This window comes from Bufo bufo, chromosome 2, assembly GCF_905171765.1.
Source record: "Bufo bufo chromosome 2, aBufBuf1.1, whole genome shotgun sequence".
In the NCBI taxonomy this organism is placed as follows: Eukaryota; Metazoa; Chordata; class Amphibia; order Anura; family Bufonidae; genus Bufo; species Bufo bufo.
The window spans coordinates 666014631-666036585 of NC_053390.1; positions in this window are offsets into that span (position 1 = coordinate 666014631).

The following is a 21955-nucleotide window of genomic DNA, read 5'->3' on the forward strand; positions in this document are numbered from 1 at the left end:
TGCGGTCTACACTGCATTTAGGACAGTACGAATGGTAAGGCCAGAACAAGTACAGACTATAGTAGATTGGGTGGCTGACAGTGCCTACAGTTCCTTCGCATTGTCTCCCACCCAGTCCCCTGCTGAAAGATCAGAGTTGGCACCTACAGGCCATGGCCATCTGTCTTTCAACTCACCCCCTTGCAAATCAGGCAAGCAGTCTGAGCCCCAAGTCATGCAGAAGTCTGTTATGCTTTTTGATGACTCTGCTGGCAGGGTTTCGCAGGGCCATCCACATAGCCCTGCACCAGAAGTGGAAGAGATTGAGTGCACTGATGCCCAACCACTTATGTTTCAGTATGAGGACATTGAAAGACCACCGCAGCACATCTCTGATGATGACAAAACACAGGTGCCAACTGCTGTGGCTTTCTGCAGTCTGCAGACCGACAAGAAGGGCAGGGGTAAAGAGTGGGTGGAAGATGATGTGGAGGATGATGAGATACTAGACCCCACATGGAATTAAGGTCATGCGAGTGACCTGTCTAGTTCGGAGGAAGAGGCGGTGGTCGCACAGAGGCAACAGCACAGCAAAAGAGGGAGCAGGGTGCAAAAGCGTCTGTTACATTCTTGGGTGACATTTTACCATTTTTGCCTTGAATAAACCCCTGCTCTGCATAGGTGACAGGGACCTAAATTTCCAAAAAATCATCTGTTAGATTGTCAGGTGACATTTTACCAATTTTGGCGTATACAAACCCCTGCTCTGCATAGGTGACAGGGATCTAATTTTTGTAAAATCGTCTGTTCAATTGGTGGGTTACATGAACCTAGTTTTGCCGTGAATAAACCCCTGCTCTGCATAGTTGACAGGGACCGAAATTTTTAAAAATCTTCTGTTCCATTGGTGGGTGACATTAACCCATTTTTGTCGATGAAAAACCCCTGCTCTGCATAGGTGTCAAAAATTTGTCTTTAATTGACGCACGCCACCTCCTTTCATTCGATCCTTCCGCTTTAACAACTTGTCCCACATTTCCGCTCGATCACATTTCAGCCATTGACCTCCCTTGGATGCGGTATCCCTTTCTCATGCTCCCTCTCCGGCGTTGAACCCTGATTCGCCGCTAACCGTGATCAACATGGTAGGCGCAGAAAAGAACATCGAAAGTTGATAGAGACTTGCGATCAGGCAGAAGTTATCTAGAGTCAACAAAGCAGCAGCAGGGCCTCTCCTGTCTAACGATTCCAAATCCAAAATACCCCAGTGACATTCCCTGTAATTTTTTATTAATCATTCCAATAACAAGGCATCTTAAGAGTCCTGTATTGTTATTTATCGTCACTACCTCCCTGAGTCGGGAGTGGGTAATTGCTGCGCACCCCCTCCTTTACTTTGAAGCTTCTGCTTCAATAATTTGTCCCACATTTCCGCTCGATTACATTTCATTTCATCCATTGACCTCCCTTGGATGTGGTATCCCTTTCTCAGGCTCCCTCTTCGGCCTGGAACCCTGATTCCCCGCTACCAGTGATCACTATGGTAGGCACAGAAAAGAACAATGAAAGTTGATAGAGAAGATATCCAATTGGATCGTGGATTTCAAGGGGACGTGCGACATGGTTGAGCAGTATGTGTGCACACGCCTACACGTACTGACTGATGGGTCTGCCCCCTTCAACTTCTGGGTCTCCAAATTGGACACATGGCCTGAGCTTCCCCTTTACGCCTTGAAGGTGTTGACCTGCCCTGCAGCCAGTGTATTGTCTGAACGTTTGTTTAGCACGGCTGGAGGGGGTTATCACAGGTTCTATTTCCCAATGTTTTGGGGTCTAACCAAATTTAAAATAAAATAAAATAAATAACAAAACTAAAAACCAGTGTTGGCTACATCCTCGTCCACCGCCGCTTCCACCTACACTGCCATATCCACCGCCTCCTCAACCCCCTACTTCATATGGACCTCCTCCTCCTAGATCAAGAATTTTTATTTTTTACGTATTTTATGTTATTTTAAGTCATTTCCCTATCCACATTTGTTTGCAGAGCACTTGCCATGCTCTTAACCACTTTTTGCAGCCATTTGCACCCCTCTAGCCCTTTCCATGACTTTTTTAGAGCCTTTTTAGTGCTCCAAAGTTCGGGTCCCCATTGACTTCAATGGGGTTCGGGGTCAAGTTAGGGTCCTGAACGCGAACTTTTTTGTGAAGTTCGGCCGAACCCGAACATCCAGGTGTCCGCTCAACTCTACTTGCAAACTATAAGAAAAAGCACCAGCCTATGCACATTCCCGTGGTCCCAGCCACCAGAGAGGCCAGTATGTTTTCCTATAGTGTGCAAGCACTGCCACCACTGCTGGACTGCAGGATGGTCGTAACCCCTGGATATGAGCAGTGTATAATGAGATGGAAAAATTTATCAAGTTCTGTAAAGGAGGCAATCACAATACATTAGTAAGTGCCTTGTATTACATTTCTCTACATGATAAATGCCATTTGCTGAAGTGATACAATCCCTTTAAGCTCCATTTGACTCACTTGCTGCTATAATGCCTACTGTGTAACCCAAGGTATCCTCTAATTCTGTGTTTGCTGTCTTACCACTACTATCCCCAATTACTGTATCTTCTGTCCTGCCACTACTGTCCCCAAATACTGTATCGGCTGTCCTGCCACTACTGTCCCCAATTACTGTATCTGCTGTTCTGCCACTACTGTCCCCAATTACTGTATCGGCTGTCCTGCCACTACTGCCCCCAAATACTCTATCGGCTGTCCTGCCACTACTGCCCCCAAATACTGTATCGGCTGTCCTGCCACTACTGCCCCCAAATACTGTATCGGCTGTCCTGCCACTACTGCCCCCAAATACTGTATCGGCTGTCCTGCCACTACTGCCCCCAAATACTGTATCTGCTGTCCTGCTACTACTGTCCCCAATTACTGTATCTGTTGCCCTGCCACTACTGCCCCCAATTACTGTATCAGCTGTCTTGCCACTACTGTCCCCAATTACTTCAAACTTCAAAAAAGCAAACTTTAGCCAACTAAGAGAGGCCATAGGCCTAACTAACTAGGACAAAGTCCTCAAAAATAAAAATACAGCCACAAAATGGGATATTTTTAAAAGCATCCTAAAAACTAATTGTGAGAGGTACATACCTTATAGGAATAAAAGGTTAAGGAACAAGAAGAAACCAATGTGGATAAATAGAACTGTAAAGAAGGCAATAAATGACAAAAAGAAAGCATTTAAATCACTAAAACAGGAGGGTAGCGAGGAAGCACTGAAAAACTATAAGGAAAAAAATAGAATATGTAAAAAACAAGACAAAGCCGCCAAACTAGAGACCGAGAGATTAATTGCAAAAGAGAGCAAAACTAACCCTAAAATGTTCTTCAATTATATAAATGGTGTCTGTATGTGGGTAAGTAACTGGCTCAATGATAGAAAACAGAGGGTGGTTATTAATGGTACACACTCAGGTTGGGTCACTGTCACTAGCGGAGTACCTCAGGGGTCAGTATTGGGCCCTATTCTCTTTAATATATTTATTTATGATCTTGTAGAAGGTTTGCATAGTAAAATACTAAACTGTGTAAAGTAACACTGAAGAGGACACTATACAGCTACAGATGGATCTGGATAGATTAGTGGCTTGGGCAGAGAAGTGGCAGATGAGGTTTAACACTGACAAATGTAAGGTTATGCACATGGGAAGGAATAATGCAAATCACCAGTACACACTAAATGGTAAAACACTGGGTAACACTGACATGGAAAAGGACCTAGGAATTTTAATAAACAGCAAACTAAGCAGTAAAAACCAGTGTCAGGCAGCTGCTGCCAAGGACAATAAGATAATGGGTTGCATCAAAAGGGGCATAGATGCCCGTGATGAGAACATAGTCCTACCACTTTACAAATCACTAGTCAGACCACACATGGAGTACTGTGTACAGTTCTGGGCTCCTGTGAACAAGGCAGACATAACAGAGCTGGAGAGGGTACAGAGGAGGACAACTAAAGTAATAACTGGAATGGGGCAACTACAGTACCCAGAAAGATTATCAACATTAGGGTTATTCACTTTAGAAAAAAGACGACTGAGAGGAGATCTAATTACTATGTATAAATATATCAGGGGGCAGTGCAGAGATTTCTCCCATCATCTATTTATCCCCAGGAGTCCAGGGGCATAGCTAAAGGCTCATGGGCCCTGGTCCAAGGGTTCAGCTTGGGCCCCCCCTTCCCTCAGTGTTTTGTGGCTAGGGAAGCACATAGCCTTCATACTGCCTGCGGCAAAAAATTGAAACAGTAGAACCCCCAATCCCCCATTCCAAATTCTTGACCTAACCCCTTCCTTCTAGCCAGAGCTATAACTTGACCAGCATGCACTTTCTATAATACTGGTGTCTTTCTATAATACTGGTATCTTCTTATGTGGCACAAGGGTCTTTGGACCCCCTCAGGCTCCTGCGCCCGGTAGCGACTGCTACCTCTGCACCCCCTATAGCTACACCCCTGCCCAGGACTGTGTCTGTGACGAGGGGACACCCTCTGCATCTGGAGGAGAGAAGGTTTGCACACAAACATAGAAAAGGATTCTTTACGGTAAGAGCAGTGAGACTATGGAACTCTCTGCCTGAGGAGGTGGTGATGGTGAGTATATTAAAAGAATTCAAGAGGGGCCTGGATGAATTTCTGGAGTGTAATAATATTACAGGCTATATCTACTAGAGAGGGGACGTTGATCCAGGGAGTTATTCTAAAAGCCTTATTCAAGTCGGGAAGGAATTTTTCCCCCCTTAAGTGGGGGAAATTGGCTTCTACCTCACAGTTTTTTTTTGCCTTCCTCGGGATCAACTTGCAGGATAACAGGCCGAACTGGATGGACAAATCTTTTTTCGGCCTTATATACTATGTTACTATGTTACTGTACTGCCACTACTGCCCCCAAATACTGTATCGGCTGTCCTGCCACTACTGTCCCCAATTACTGTATCTGCTGTCCTGCCACTACTGCCCCCAAATATTGTGCAAGCCCAGGTGTCCATAAGTGTTGTGCTTGATCCATCCCCTTATTCTGTGCCTGTTGTGCCCTTGGCATTTTACCCGCATCATTCTGTGCCCTGAAATATTGTGCCTAATGCCCCTTTCCATCTTTTGTTGCTATTGCTCTCTTGAACTTTGCCTGCAGCACTCTTGCACAGTGCCTGGTGTGCACCCATATATTGTTCCTGTTGTCTCCCATTTCCTTTTCCAGCTTATTGTTATGTCTGCCATGCCCCTATATATTATGCCCACTCTTCCCTTGTGCTATGCCTTCTATGGTACATCACTGCTAATGGATAGTGAAAAATGTTAATAACTCATCATGTCTGCTATTCAAGGGCTGTCTTACGCAGCAGCCAGCTGAACAAAAATCCTGGCCCTGGTATATAGGAAGCTTTGCTTTGGTGGAGTGACTCATTGATGACAGCGAGCTTGAAATAAAAAGTTAATAGGTTTTGTATGCTGTGGTTCTACAATAGAAAACATGCTGTATCTCTGCCAGTCATGAGTGTATAGTCGGATTACACTGGGGGACTTTTATTCTTGCTAGTAAGCAGATATCCTCTCACCACAGTAGAACAATATGTCAACTTCAGTGGAAGAAAATTAACCCTTTCACTATGAAGAAAGATTTGCAATAAAAGATTTTAGAGGTTAGAGATGGACAATATGCAAATGATTGGCAATACTGAAGATAAAAATGCCTATGTAGTGGGTAAGGTCTGAAGAGATTTAAAGGGAACCGGTCATCAACTTTATGCACCGAGCTTATTTCAGCGGTGTGTCATTCATGAGCTAAAAGTAAGTCGTTGCTGAGAGCCAGCATCATAATCATTGCAGTCTGGACCTGGAAAAGAGTCACAGCTGCCTGAGAAGAGTCATAGTTATTCATGAGTTCCTTTTCTGCCCGCCCATTCACTGATCATTGGTAATCTTCTCCTCTGTTTTCTCCCTCCATCACAAGTAGGTGGTGGAAGCAGGAGTTTATGAATAACCATGACTCTTCTCGGGCAGCTATGACTCTTTTTCCAGGCCCAGGCTGTAATGATTATAAAGCTGGTCCTCAGCAACCACTTAAGTTTAGCTCATGAATGACACACCGCCAAAATCTGCTTGTCTTTCACTACTTTATGTTGCCCACAGTGAGGGCGGCATAGCCTTGATGATAGGTTCCCTTTGAAACGTTTATAGCTTTGCGGGACTTGTGGAGTTTTTTATATGGGTGGGCTCATGGTACCTTCTCTTCTCCTGGCAATCAATTTCCAAACATTGTCACAAAAAGTCTGAAGGGAAATTCATCAGAGAAAATATTTTTCAATCCTTTGCAGTCCAATCCCTATACTTCCTGCCGAAGGTCAGTCTGTCCTTGGTGTTTTTTCTTGGAGAGAAGGGGCTTATTTGCTACCTTCTTTGGGCTCATGCACACAAACGTTTTTTTTGCGTTTAGTATACTGGCCATTTTTTTAGTTCAGTATGCGTTACTTATACTGAACCATTCATTTCAATGGGTCAGCAAAAACAACTGAAGTGTCTCCGAGTGCATTCCGTTTTTGGTATTTCCGTTTTTCCGTTCCGTTCAAAGATAGAACATGTCCTATTATTGCCCGCAAATCACGTTCCGTGGCTCCATTCAAGTCAATGGGTCCGCAAAAAAAAAACCACATATACGGAATGTACTACGTATCCGTTCCGTTTTTGCGGAACTATCTATTGGAAATTTTATGCCCAGCCAAATTTTTTCTATATAATTACTGTATACTGTATATGCCATACGGAAAAAATGGAACGGAACCGGAAACACTACTGAAACAAAAAACAGAAAAACGGATCCGTTAAAAACGGTCCGCAAAACACTGAAAAAGCCATATGGTCGTGTGCATGAGCCGTTTAGCAGATGGTCCTGGTACTTGCTGTACTTTCTTGGGCACCCTGAAACCCATCTTCACAGCAAATTGAACCTCTCTCCTTGAAGTTCTTGTGGCGGCGGCCATGCGGGGACCAGGAGCGGTGCAGTGTGCGGGGAGCCAGGTAAGTAGAATCAGTGTGTGGGGCCCGGGCATATGAGGGGGCATTTTCAGCCTTGGACAATCCCTTTAAGTTCATTTTCATGGCAAGGAATGATTTTGCAATTAATTGCAATTCATCTGATCACTCTCTGTAACGATCTAGAGCTAATGTAAACTGCCACCATAAAAACTGAACCCGAAAACTGTGTGAAAACCAACATTTTTGTCAGTGTCAAAAATGTTGGCCATGTCTGTAGATTATATCTGATATCACATATTTCCAAACAGACTTGCACAATATGACCTGCGGCCTTATTATTATAAATGAGTAACATTTCCTTTAGAGTCATGAGTAAGCTGTATGAAGAACAATCTGTCTCTAATTACAGAGAAGGGATTTTTCTCATGTGTATGCTCCTGAACTACTACTGGCATAAGCAAAAAATTATGTTAACTATTTTAGTTTGAAGAAGTACATTTATTTAACTGAGATAACACTTACAGATCATTAACAGGTCTTAATCTGGTAATGCTCTCAGTCCACAGCTTCCTCCCATCTCCCATAGTCTTACAATGTGTCCATGGGAATCTAAAGACCTGGGAAGCAATGGATTTCCTGTTTAGAGCAGCAATTCCCTCTGAAATTGCATTCTTCACATATATATTTTTTTCACATCGTTTCTTTCAGCTTTGGTTTATATTTCTCATTTCTGACTTGCCTTTGAGCCTTTGTGCTCGCTAGTGACTTAATTGCAATTTATGGGGGAATTTGCAATCCAATTTGGAACTCGGCACTGTTTTCCGCTATCAGAAAGGATTGTGGGATTCCAAAAGCAGACAGGCAATTTTAGTAGTGAGAGTTGCTCTTCAAAATGTTCAGTGTTGATGAGGTTTTAGAATGATCTAAATGGTTTTATCACGTATGAAAAATAGGAAAGAAATAATCCGGAACAAGAATCCAAAGTTCATTAAAATCACATCACCTTTATTGCAACTTCGCGATAGACGCAACACTGGAAAAAAAGATGCCCACTGCTAATATTTTTCAGCATTAAGAGGGGTTTTCTGGTTTGCATTGACATGCTTTAAAATATTTTTTATGAGCACAGCAGTAATTTTGTAATGTGTTTCTTTTACATTTATTGCTATCTTCCGTTCTATGGTCACATGACCATGTCCATGCCGCTCTTTCTTATTTCCTGTGATGTTTTGTCCATTGGCGTGTCAATGCAGCAACAGAGGAAGGGATAGGGAAGTGTCTATGTACAGTCGTGGCCAAAAGTTTTGAGAATTACATAAATATTGGAAATTGGAAAAGTTGATGCTTAAGTTTTTATAATAGCAATTTGCATATACTCCAGAATGTTATGAAGAGTGATCAGATGAATTGCATAGTCCTGCTTTGCCATGAAAATTAACTTAAACCCAAAAAAAACTTTCCACTGCATTTCATTGCTGTCATTAAAGGACCTGGAGATCATTATGTCAGGCTGATTGGGTTAAAATGGCAGACTTGACATGTTAAAATGAGGGTGATGCTTGAAATCATTGTTCTTCCATTGTTAACCATGGTGACCTGCAAAGAAACGCGTGCAGCCATCATTGCGTTGCATAAAAATGGCTTCACAGGCAAGGATATTGTGGCTACTAAGATTGCACCTCAATCAACAATTTATTGGATCATCAAGAACTTCAAGGAAAGAGGTTCAATTCTTGTTAAGAAGGCTTCAGGGCGTCCAAGAAAGTCCAGCAAGCGCCAGGACCGTCTCCTAAAGAGGATTCAGCTGCGGGATCGGAGTGCCACCAGTGCAGAGCTTGCTCAGGAATGGCAGCAGGCAGGTGTGAGCGCATCTGCACACACAGTGAGGCGAAGACTTTTGGAAGATGGCCTGGTGTCAAGAAGGGCAGCAAAGAAGCCACTTCTCTCCAAAAAAAATCAGGGACAGATCGATCTTCTGTAGAAAGTTTGGTGAATGGACTGCTGAGGACTGGGGCAAAGTCATATTCTCCGATGAAGCCTCTTTCCGATTGTTTGGGGCATCTGGAAAAAGGCTTGTCCGGAGAAGAAAAGGTGAGCGCTACCATCAGTCCTGCGTCATGCCAACAGTAAAGCATCCTGAGACCATTCATGTGTGGGGTTGCTTCTCATCCAAGGGAGTGGGCTCACTCACAATTTTGCCCAAAAACACAGCCATGAATAAAGAATGGCACCAAAACACCCTCCAACAGCAACTTCTTCCAACAATCCAACAACAGTTTGGTGAAGAACAATGCATTTTCCAGCACGATGGAGCACCGTGCCATAAGGCAAAAGTGATAACTAAGTGGCTCGGGGACCAAAACGTTGAAATTTTGGGTCCATGGCCTGGAAACTCCCCAGATCTTAATCCCATCGAGAACTTGTGGTCAATCCTCAAGAGGCGGGTGGACAAACAAAAACCCACTAATTCTGACAAACTCCAAGAAGTGATTATGAAAGAATGGGTTGCTATCAGTCAGGAATTGGCCCAGAAGTTGATTGAGTGCATGCCCAGTCAAATTGCAGAGGTCCTGAAAAAGAAGGGCCAACACTGCAAATACTGACTCTTTGCATAAATGTCATGTAATTGTCGATAAAAGCCTTTTAAACGTATGAAGTGTGTGTAATTATATTTCACTACATCACAGAAACAACTGAAACAAAGATCTAAAAGCAGTTTAGCAGCAAACTTTGTGAAAACTAATATTTGTGTCATTCTCAAAACTTTTGGCCACGACTGTAACTACCTGGGTGGGAGAAGCTATAAACTAGCTGGGTGTTATTAGGTGCAGTGCTGGAACTGTGGTAGAGATAGGCGAAGTGCATCATGGGTTTGGTTTGATACAGCAACAGGAAGTGCTACATACAGGATGTAACAAACCAAGGATATTTGTTTATATGGTGAAGATGGATCAGAAGAGTCCCAATTAAAAGAGAAAAAAGCATGGGGAAGATGTACATGAGGTAAGCAACTACAAGAGGGGGTTAAGGGATTGAAGTTGCAATACAGCTTTTGTGATTTAATTGAATTTGGGATTCAGATGCTTGAACTCTTCTAGAACTGATCTAATCCTCACTTCCAGTAATCTGTTCCATGATGTACTAGACACCTGTATTCCCCCAATAGTTACATCGGATCATGGTCCAGTCACCCTCCAGCTGGGTGGTTTCCCTGTACAGGCTCACACAAAAATATGGACATTCCCTTCCTGTCTTTATGACTTGCATTATTTTTGGTCCTATAAAAAAAGAAATTGGGTAAATTACATTGATGATAACATACTCCACTGGGACAATATTGGTCTATTATGGGCCAAGGTCGTGATGAGAGGCCATGTTATTAGTTACTTAGCATACAAAAGAAAAAAACACTGACAACTATTTCAGACACTACATGGGGAAGTCTTAAAAATACAAGACGCCCATACCCAATTTCCCTCTCCCTCTACCAAAACGTAAAATCAAGAGGCCTAATCATTACATCTTTCTCCAGGTTATTGCCAGAGAACAAGTGAAAAACACACAAAACCGTTATTTCAGGTGGGGCAATTGGGTGGGTCCACTCCTGGCTAAGTTGACTTATACTGAACATATAGATTCAAACACAGGACGCATGACCCCGACAAAATAGAACAAATACTTATGGACTTTTATGAAGATTTGTATAGGGCGGACCCAACAGATATACCCCCCATTGATAGGTTTCTGAACTCACTAACTCTCCCTGGTGTTCCTGATGACCTTAAGGATCTTTCATACTTGGATATATCACAGAGGAGGATGTACAAGGCATTATTGCCTCACTCATTGCACAACGACAAAACCCTGGGCTCAGACAGATTCCCAGCTATATATTATAAGCTACTGCTACCCGACATAGTTCCTCACCCGACACAACTATTTAATGCCGTATACAAGGAACATATTCGAGTTAATACCTTCATGGACTCCAGAACGATTCTCCTCCCGAAACCCCAAAAGAACCATGCACTCCCTCAATCGTATCAACCAATATCCCTCCTTAACCAGGATTTTAAACTGCCCTCTAAGATTTTAGCCAAAGGATTGCAGTTAATACTTCAATACTTCATCCAGCACAACAGGGCTTTACTATCAGCAGATATTCCATCAAAAACATTAGAACAGTTATTGTACCCACAATAGCAGCAAGAGACACAAGTCACCAACCTTCCCTGCTGCTTGGCCTAGATACAGAAAACGCCTTTGATAAGGTCTTGTGGCCCTTTCTGATGATGGCCCTATGCAAAAGGGGCTTTGGCTCCATTTTCTGCCAATAAATCACCCATACCCAGACCTTATCTAACACTTCCCTCTTTATAATGGGTAAACAATCAACACCTATAGCCCTATTGCGTTGTACCAGACAAGGATGCCCCCTATAGCCCTTACTTTTTAACCTCTCCCTTGACCCACTTCTATTCCATCTATACACCTCTAATACCTTTCAGGAATACAGATAGGAAGCAAAGAGATCCATGCGGTTGCCTTTGCAGACAACATCCTTCTGATGGTCTCTGACACAAAACAGCACTTGGCCCCTGTGATAGATGGACTATTTACTTTAAGTACCTTGTCAGGATACACATTAAATCTAGATAAATGTGAAGCCATCCTATTAAAAGGCCTTAATAAACCCCTATGGACTGGAAGGTTTTACCTATCAATGGCATTCAAAGGCCCTGACTTACCTTGGAGTAGAAATTAAACGCTCCCCTTCCAGCCTTTATTGAATTAACCTTAATAAAATATATCTGGAAAAACATCAATCTATCATAACATAGGTAGAGCTAACATCCTCAAAATGATCGAATTCCAGAGATTACTTTATTTACTACAATCAATGCCAATCTATCTCCGTCCTCATGACGAGAAATGAATCAATTATTTATACTGCTCATACATTTGGAAGGGGGGGAAGAGCCAATATCCCATACCATATACTTCAATAACCAAAACTAAACGGAGGCCTTAATTTTCCTAACATACGTTTATATAACTTAGCAGCACTGCCTAGATACTTGGTGGACTGCATACAAAGATCCTCCCTTGAAACTGACACTGAATTGGATCAGAGTTTTATCCCTCAGACAACCTTGATGTAATTAATGCATTCACAATTTCATTCCATCCCAGAGCATGCACGAGGCAACCCGCTTCTGATCACCTTCTTGGAGGGCCTAGCACAAAATGAGGCTTTTAAATGGACTCCATCCAAATTACTCCCCCCTCCTCTCTCTGATGAATAACCCACACTTCGAACAAGGGCAATCCTACACAATTTACTATCAATGGCAGCAACAGGATATCTCAGGCATTCGCCACTTAACAAACTTTTCGCAAAAACAAATGTTTACCCTCTCCAAACTACAAAATAAATTCCCAAATACAATTTTTCCCTTTTTTCCCTTTTTACAAACGCAGAGCTATGTGAGAGAAGTGATACGGAAAATGTCTCCACAAGACTGGACATCATTTAATACTCACTTCACTAGCACTGCCTCCCATAGGGCCCTCATCACTAGTGATGGACGAACAATGGCCGGGACATTTCGCGAACGCGCATTTGCTATCAAATGTTCGCGAACTGCGCGTTTGCGGCGGGCCCCATTTGTTTTAATGGCAGGCGAATCTGAAAAACCTTCAGGTCATTTTTGAAGCCAGCAAACACTTACTAGAAGTACACAAACAGTCCCACAACAGGACAGTGATATACCAGAAGGGGGATCATTGACAAAAATTCCCACAAAAAATATGTATTTTAATCAGGGGCCATTTTTATGCGTCTTAAAGGAAAAATCTCAAAAATGTGCCCTGCTGGAGCCTTGAATTATAATTTTTTCTATCGGTTTGATGTATACAAATGTGCAGCACTCCACGTTTTTGTATCCTGCAAAGTTCATTAAAAAAATGCATACGTTAACGAAAAAATGTTTTCTACCATGGAACTGTATGGTGAACGGACGCCACTGTATGGCATCAGTCTGAGGCTTCTGTTAACACATACATTTTTAGTATGCATTAAAAGGATGGCAAAAATAGGATGTGAACCCAGCCGTAGTGTCAGAATAAGCACCAGTACACAGCGGAGCAGCGTGGCGGAGAGGGGAGACCGCCATGTACTGACAGAGCGCTACCTGGTCCTGGTGGTCAGGGATGAGGACTGTGTTTCCCAAGGATTATTTTCTACTGGGAAATACAGGGCACAGTATAATACACTAGAATCTATATAATATAAAGATATTAGCCCTACCCCCAAATAATAATACAATTAGGTGGTCATTTATTATATAGAAATATGTCTTTGTTAGGCGTATTTCTGACACAGATTGTCGCGCAAAGGTCCTTAGCACCGCAATCTGCATATTTTTTACGCTCATGCCAGGTCTAAAAAAGTATGGCGTGGGCAGGGAAAGGGATACAGTTATGGCCATCCAGTTATTGGATACCACCGCCATACATTGACTGGATAACACCTATATACAGTGACTGGATAACACTGCCATACCGTGACCGGATAAAAGGGCATAGGAAGGCACAGTACAGGGAATGACTAGTGGCACTGCACAGGGTGTGGTAAGAGGGCACAATGCAGGATATAAGGGGGCACAGTACGGGTGAGGGGCACAGTAGGGGGTGGGGGGCACAGTCACATGACCCTGTGACATTAGAAGGTCCTTATGGTGAATGCGGTTCATACACCACCATCATGAGAGGCAGAGGAGTGAGACAGGGGTGTGATTATGTGTCTAGAGATAAAAAAATGTAACTGTCGGACAGCAAAGAACTTTGGATTCTGTGGCTTGAGGTATATTAAGCAGTCACAGAATAAATATGTAACTGTCGGCCAGTACAGGCCTCAAAAATTAGGAATTCACCTGACATAAAAGGCCTTTTATGCCGCTGTATATACATATGGCAAGGACCATTCTATGTTCTGGGTGGTGACGGATATGTGTGGGCTGGCATGAGGAAATTCAATTACACATGGTCATCACAGGTGTTGAATTCCTCTGAGATCCATGCCTCATTCATTTTTAAAAATGTGAGGTAGTCCACACTGTCGTGAGCTAGGCGAGTGCGCTTATCGGTCACGATCCCCCCTGCTGTGCTGAACGTCCTTTCGGACAGGACACTCGACGAGGGGCAAGCCAAGAGTTCCATGGAAAATTGTGCCAGCTCTGTCCACAGGTCAAGCCTGCACACCCAGTAGTCAAGGGGTCCCTCGCTTCTCACAGCGTCCACATCAGCCGTTAACCTGATGTAGTCGGACGCCTGTCGGTCTAGACGTTCCTTGAGGCTGGATCCGGAGGGTGGCTGTTGGTGGGTTGGATGCAAGAATGATCTCATATCCAAAGTGACCAACACATCTTCAAACCGCCCTCTTTTTGCAGGCACGGTAGGATTGGTACCAGCACCTGTTTCGCTGTAGGTGGAAATTCCTCTGCCAGTGCCCACAACAACAGAATGCAACATCTCTCGCAGCAAGGCAAGGAAATGCTGCATTCTGACAGCCCTCTGTGATGCTGGTAACATGTCCGTTTTGTGTTTGTGTTTGTACCGGAGGTCTAAGTACGTTGCCACCCAGTACAAGTCCTTGCCCTTTATGCTTTTTATACAGGGGTCCCTCTTCAAACACTGGATCATGAAGGCCCCCATTTGCACTAAATTGAAAGTGGTGGAGTGCCCTGGCTCCTGCTCATCACCCAGGAGAATGTCGTCCTCGGTCTCCTCCCCCCAGCCACAGACAACACCTGTTTAAGTTTAAAACCTGCTCTTGTTGTTCCTCCTCCTCCCCCCAGCCACTATCCTCCTCTAACTCCTCTTCAGACTCCTGCTGACAGCCCCCCCTAGGAATTCACTCAGCATTGCGACTTCCTCATCTTCCTGCTCCTGCTCCTCGACGGCTTGATCAATGACACGAAGCAATGCACGCTCCAGAAAGAAGGCGTAAGGTACGATGCCCTGGCTGCGACTGACCAGTTTGATGATCTTATCAAATGGCCACAGAAGTCTGCATGCGTCGGGCATGAGCAGCCACTGGCGAGGTGAAAAAAAACAAGCTCCCCAGAACCTGTCCTGCCGCAGAGTTTGTATAGGTAGTCGTTAACGGTATGTTTCTGCTGGAACAGCCTATCAAGCATATACAAGGTGGAGTTCCAGTGCGTCGGGCAGTCACAAATCAGACGTCTGACGGGCAAGTGGTGTCGCCGCTAAATGTCAGCAAGGCGAGCCATGGCTATGTAAGGCTACTTTCACACTTGCGTTAGGAGCGGATCCGTCTGGTGTCTGCACAGACGGATCCGCTCCTATAATGCAAACGCTTGCATCCGTTCAGAACGGATCCGTTTGCATAACTGTTTATTTCAGATCAGATTTTTCACTTCGGAAAACTCAGATCTTCTAAAATGGCCAGAGATTTTCCTGGCCTGCCGCAAGACGTCCTGGACCCCGGGGTATTTGGCAATGACATGCTGGCGCTGCACGACTAAGTTCAGGACGTGTGCCATGCACGGCACATGTGTCATTTTGCCCTGTTTCAGTGTTCTCAGCAGATTGGCACCGTTGTCGCACACCACTTTACTGTCAAATTAAGCGGGGTTAGCCACTGATCGACCTGTGACTGCAGAGCTGAAACGAGTGCAGGACCAGTGTGGCTCTTGGCTTCCAGGCACAACAGCCGCAGCACAGCTCGGCAATGTCTCACCTGGCACTTCGAATAGGTTCTGGGGAGCTTGGGGGGTGCAGTAGAAAAGGAGGAGTCAGCCGAGGAGATGATGGAGGATGGAGTAGGAGGAGGAGAAGAAGAGGCAGGCCTGCATGCAATCCATGGCGGTAACACCAAATCCGCACGGGTGTCATGGGTTACATGCTTGACGGCCGTCAGAAGGTTCAACCAGTGGGCAGTAAAAGTTATGTATCTTCCCTGCTCGTGTTTGCTAGACCACGAGTCTGTAGTCAGATGTATCTTGGCACCGACACTGTGTGCCAGAGATATATTAACTTGCTGCTGAACTTTGCCATATAGTTCAGGGATGCCCTTCTGGGAGAAATATTTCCTACCGGGGACCTTCCATTGCGGTGTGCCAATGGCCACACATTTTCTAAAGGCCTCCGAGTCCACCAATTTATATGGATGTAGTTGGCAGGCTAGCAGTTCTGACAAGCCAGCGATCAGCCATTGGGCAAGAGGATTATCCAGCATCATCATTTTTTTACTCTCGAACCTTTGGGCCACGGAAGCCTGCCTTGTGCCAGATGAACGCAACGACGGCACGGTGAAAGGTGGAGTGGAGGACAAATGGGAGGAGAGAGGAGAAGGAGAAGAGGCAGGACGTGGAGCGCCGGGAGTGTGGCTTTGTAAGTTCTGAAAGCGTTGCTCCCACTAGGCTCGGTGATGGGAGGCCAGGTGCCTTCTTAAGGCCTTTGTCCCTAGGTGAGTGTTGGGCTTACCGCGACTTATGACCGCGACATATGCGTTGACAGCACAGGCTGCAGATGGCAACACTATTGTCAGCATCTGACACGTTAAAAAAAGCTCACATTGTGGAACCATGTGCCGGCGTCCTGGGAGCGCAAGGTGACCGTGCATGGTGGATGGCTCGCTCCAGATACATTTGCAGTCTGCTTTTTGCCTCCTGTGCACTGCGAGTTCTGCCTGCTTCTCTTCCCTATCTGCTGCTCCATCTCTCCCTCTGAACTCACCTCCTCTTCCTCTCTTGTGGGCACACACGTGACGTCCATCGACACGTCATCATTGTCACCTTCACCAACACTGACATTAGAGATCTTGGAGTAGGCAGCAACAATGGGGACCACCCTCCTTGGGCTGATCTGGGTACTGTCCTCAGCGGCCGTTGCTACTTCCTCTTCCTCATCCGATGCTAAGAATGGCTGTGCATTGGTAAGGTCTGGGAATGGATGGGAAAATAATTCCTCTGACTTGAGTGAAGGGGCTATGGTGGTCGTGGTGGTGTCTTTAGGGGTGCACACAACAGAGAGTGAGGAGGGTGCAGATACAGAGGATTAGGAAGGTGCAGAAGCAGAAGGCTGAGTAAGCCACTCAACCAACTCTGGTGCGCCCTTCGAAGTTATCGCACATGCCTGCCCGACCCCTACCATCCCTGCGGTCTGCCTCTTCCTCTGTCTGTCATTTTATAAATGACCCTCTGCCTAAGTCTGTAGAGAAGAGCAGTATTTGTGGAAGAAGGTATATCGCAGCCCTCAATCAGTATTTGGTGGAAAAAGGTATATGGCAACCCTCAATCAGTATTTAGCGGAAACAGGTATATAGCACCCCTCAATCAGTATTTTGTGGAAGCAGGTGTATCGCAGCCCTCAATCAGTATTTGGTGGAAGAAGGTATATAGCAATAGCACCCCTCAATCAGTATTTAGTGGAAGAAGGTATATGACACCACTCAATCAGTATTTGGCGGAAACAGGCATATAGCACCCCTCAATCAGTATTTGGTGTAAACAGGTATATGGCATCCCTCAATCAGTATTTTGTGGAAGCAAGTGTATCGCAGTCCTCAATCAGTATTTGGTGGAAGAAGGTATATAGCAATAGCACCCCTCAATCAGTATTTTGTGGAAGAAGGTATATGGCACCCCTCAATCAGTATTTGGCAGAAACAGGTATATAGCACCCCTCAATCAGTATTTGGCGGAAAGTGGTATATAGCACCACTCAATCAGGATTTTGTGGAAGAAGGTATATCGCAACCGTCAAGCAGTTTTTTGGGGGGCAACAGGTATATCAGACCCGTTGCAATTAGTTGTTCCAAAAGTGTTTGTCCCTCTATATAGCTGCGGTATCGCAGCAGAACCGCACACAACTGCTGCACAATACAAATGCACTATAAAATAATTTCTATGTTAGAAAGTATATAAGTATATCACACCCCTCTATATCACACCTATTGATAGCACAACTATACCAGTCCTTAAAAGGACTTTTGTGGCCCTATTAGCTAGCGTTTGGTGTCCCTAACTGTCCCTGCTCCAAAATGCAACCTCTCCCTACACTGGCAAAACACATAATGTAAAATGGCTGCCAGATTGGGTTCTGTTATAGGGTTGGGGGTGTCCATGTGCTGAAACGTCCTAATTGGCTGTCCTGTCCTACCTGATGGATGTGTCATGATCACACGACTCTACAACTACCTTCATACGCCCATAGACTACTCTACCTCTAACCTTGCCTTAGGCAAATGGCACCAGGACCCAGCTCTCACTCCCTCCATGATTTTACTGGCCATTGACCAGACACACCGATTTCTTCCATCTTTCCGACATACTGAAATGCTGATAAAAACTACCCACAGAGCATACCTAACACCTCCCAAAGGATACAGGATGGGGTTATATAACACATCTCACTTCTTTAAATGTGGCACAGCGGAGGCATCTCTCTATCACTGTCTGGAAATACCCCCAGATAAAAGCATTTTGGACAAAAATACACGCCTTTACCATGAAATACCTGGAACCGCAGGCCCCATTAGATTCCACTTGGGTTATCTTTAGTTTGGTAGATAAGAATAAACACAATACTCCAAGGGAATATTATAGAATCCTACACATGGTGGCAACGGCTGCCCGCAAAGCCATACTGCAAATGTGGAGACAGCCATTACTCCCTTCATCAATGTTATTAGTGGACAAACTCTCCTATATTATAAAGATAAACTAGGTGGAAGCAGCACATCATAAGGAACATAATGTTAAATATTTCTTTGAGGTGTGGGGGAAGTTCCTAATCCTTCTACCCCTTGCCACTATGTCAAAATTACACACCTGCTTCTCTACCACTAACTGATACCAGGAGAGAATTCTACATCCTATTTCCTCACTTGATGGATGACCTGTTGGGAGACTATTTACATAGAAATTAAAAGGGGCAATGGGAGACTGAGCACAGGCATTTACTAACACAGGGATGGACTGCTGCAGACTCGGACCTCAACACACAGACTTAATGACTTGGGTGCTCTGGCAACTTCAGTTTACAGACACACAGAACAACCTGTGTCTCCATCTAGAAACCAATCTGAGACAATGGATAGCCAATAGTTTGATTGTTTGCTGGTTTAATTAGTTAATATGTTAGAACACAAGATATAAGTACATATTATTTTACAAATCAAAATGTTGCAGTATACTGTATATGGTGGTATGATTTTTGCATTTTATAAGTCAGGCTTTGTGTGTACATGTTAAAAAGTGTTATAACCGCCCTAAATCCCTGACAGCGAAAGGGTAAAATCTGTTATAAATATAAGCAAATTTCTAGAAATAAATTTTGTGTGTGATTCGACAAATGTTTAAATAAATTCGGTTTAGGTACCAATCAATTCTACCTGAATGAAAAGTAGTATTAAAATCAGAGAGAGGGAGACAGAGACAGACCCATGTGTAATACTCCAATGGAGAGACGTGTTATCCCTCCAAAAGTACAAGAGTACTAAATGTCCCCATATTACGCTTCTCTGAATGAGATGTGTAAGTCAAGTCTCTCTTTATCATTCGCCTGAAATGACTGACAAGAAATTGGGGTTCATTAGAATCTGAATTTTTTGGGTAATTCGGGACGAATTCCAAATCAGTAGAATTGATTTGCTCACCTCTATGGTGATATTAGAACTATACTGCAGTCAAATTTGATATAAAGTGTAACTGCATATTCTACAAGATTGTGGAATTTAACTCTATTAAATTGTAACCTTTTTGGTCCTTCATAGGGGCCTGTAAGTTAGATCATCTGACAAAAATGAGAAGGTAAAAACGTCCGTATTTTCATAATATCACTGCAGGATCTACAGCATGTGTGACCAAATTTATATAGACTCATTCACTAGATGTGCAAAAAATATGGTTAGAAAGAATGCAGATTTATTAATATTTGAACCGTAAACTAAAAATAAACCTGTAGGCTGATGCCTTTGATCTGTAGTCACGTATCTGTGAAATCATTCTTAGCATTACAATTTTTTGAACATTATGTTTATCTGATACAAAAATATGGTATAAAACCAATATATGCTGATCACATCTTGGCTTCATGGATACTTTGACTTAGTCGCACCATCTATAGACATAACTATGTTGACGAATGCACAACATGCTGTAAGATGGGGACACTGTTCTGGCATACTCTTAGGTGCATGGGGGCTGAAGGAGTGGACATGCCAACTGTGGGCAAAAAAATGTGAGGCAGATTTAGTGAACCTATAGATGGCGTCAACTTTGACAGGCTGTCTAGACCTGCACCATATTTATCACAGTGTCTCAGGCTGGATGATATATTTGGTGGATGGCTGGAACTTTTGTCTAGCTTAATACTATTGATTGGCTTATAATTGACGCCAGAATTGTGGTGAAATTGTAAAATGTTGCACACTGGACCTAACGCAACTTTTACAGGATGGCACACCTGTTTGGTGTTAAGCCATGACAGAAAGATACAGATATTTTCTTTAAACCTAATTATGCCACATTCTGGCACAATTTACCCCAGAATCTACAGGGTGGGCCATTTATATGGATACACCTTAATAAAATGGGAATTAACTTCCTGTTTGTGGCACATTAGTATATGTGAGGGGGGAAACTTTTCAAGATGGGTGGTAACCATGGCGGCCATTTTGAAGTCGGCCATTTTGAATCCAACTTTTGTTTTTTCAATAGGAAGAGGGTCATGTGACACATCAAAATTATTGGGAATTTCACAAGAAAAACAATGGTGTGCTTGGTTTTAACGTAACTTTATTCTTTCATGAGTTATTTACAAGTTTCTGACCACTTATAAAATGTGTTCAATGTGCTGCCCATTGTGTTGGATTGTCAATGCAACCCTCTTTTCCCACTCTTCACACACTGAAAGCAACACCGCAGGAGAAATGCTAGCACAGGCTTCCAGTATCCGTAGTTTCAGGTGCTGCACATCTCGTATCTTCACAGCATAGACAATTGCCTTCAGATGACCCCAAAGATAAAAGTCTAAGGGGGTCAGATCGGGAGACCTTGGGGGCCATTCAACTGGCCCACGACGACCAATCCACTTTCCAGGAAACTGTTCATCTAGGAATGCTCGGACCTGACACCCATAATGTGGTGGTGCACCATCTTGCTGGAAAAACTCAGGGAACGTGCCAGCTTCAGTGCATAAAGAGGGAAACACATCATCATGTAGCAATTTCGCATATCCAGTGGCATTGAGGTTACCATTGATGAAGAATGGCCCCACTATCTTTGTACCCCATATACCACACCATACCATCAATTTTTTTGTTCCAACAGTCTTGGAGGGATCTATCCAATGTGGGTTAGCGGTGGTTTTGTTTTTTAACTTCACCATTCACATAAAAGTTTGCCTCATCACTGAACAAAATTTCGTTCAGATGCTGCAGTAGCTGGAGTTTGTAAGGGTGCCATTTGTGAGTAGCTAATATCCGCCGAAGGGATGTTCGACTAATGCCACTCTCCAGTGACATGCGGCGAGTGCTACGCTGTGGGCTCTTGCTGAATGAAGCTAGAACAGCCACTGATGTTTCTTCATTAGAGACAGATTTCATGCGTCCACATTTTGGCAAATCCAACACTGAACCAGTTTCACGAAACTTAGCAAGCAGTTTGCTAACTGTAGCATGGGAGATGGGTGGTCTCGTAGGGTGTCTTGCATTGAAATCTGCTGCAATGACCCGGTTACTGCGTTCACCAGACATCAACACAATTTCTATCCGCTCCTCACGTGTTAACCTCGGCGACATGTCAATGGCTGTAAACAAAGAGAAACTTGTAAATAACTCATGAAAGAATAAAGTTATGTTAAAACCAAGCACACCATTGTTTTTCGTGTGAAATTCCCAATAAG